This window comes from Piliocolobus tephrosceles, chromosome 1 (genome assembly GCF_002776525.5).
Source record: "Piliocolobus tephrosceles isolate RC106 chromosome 1, ASM277652v3, whole genome shotgun sequence".
Classification (NCBI taxonomy): domain Eukaryota; kingdom Metazoa; phylum Chordata; class Mammalia; order Primates; family Cercopithecidae; genus Piliocolobus; species Piliocolobus tephrosceles.
Window position 1 is genome coordinate 28,406,949 of NC_045434.1, and position 562 is coordinate 28,407,510.

At 35.9% G+C, this 562-nt stretch overlaps 1 non-coding gene across 1 annotated transcript; it reads left to right on the forward strand.

Annotated features, from left to right (window-relative positions):
- Positions 1–246: 246 nt before the first annotated feature.
- Positions 247–369, forward strand: LOC111539405. The gene has a single exon (XR_002730675.1).
- The last annotated feature ends 193 nt before the right edge of the window (positions 370–562 follow it).

The following is a 562-nucleotide window of genomic DNA, read 5'->3' on the forward strand; positions in this document are numbered from 1 at the left end:
TGTCTAAATATCTCTTGGAGTTTCATGCAATTATTCTATCTCATCAGTACACTTGAAGTTGCATTTTAATGTCATGATTGATTTCCAGGAGACAGTTTCTCTTTGTATTTTACTCATAAAGTATAAATAAGCAAAATGATTATTTTTAAAAGTTAACCAAACAATAGCTTTCTAAATATCATCCATGGTTTGCCAAGTCACCTATCCAAGTTTCCCTATGCTGAGGTAGATCACATGTCTATTTTTGATCATTAATAATAAGCTACCCCTTTTCCTCTCAGCCAAGGCTGGAGACCAAGGTCAGCCCTCAGGGATCATCATCAGGACTGCCATGAGCTGAGCTGCCTTGTTTTCCTGCCGCAAACATGTGAAAAGAAAGAAAGAAAAAAATAATAATAATAAAGCAGTTTCCCTTCTGGTTCTGGGTTTGTTGTTATTTTGTATAAGACCAACCCCTCCCCGCTTTTAAAGGGAATTATTTAACCAAAAAACTCCCTAGCATCTTTTCTGTGACTCTGAATTCATAATGTTGGTTATAATGTATGCTTTAATGTTAGGCAGG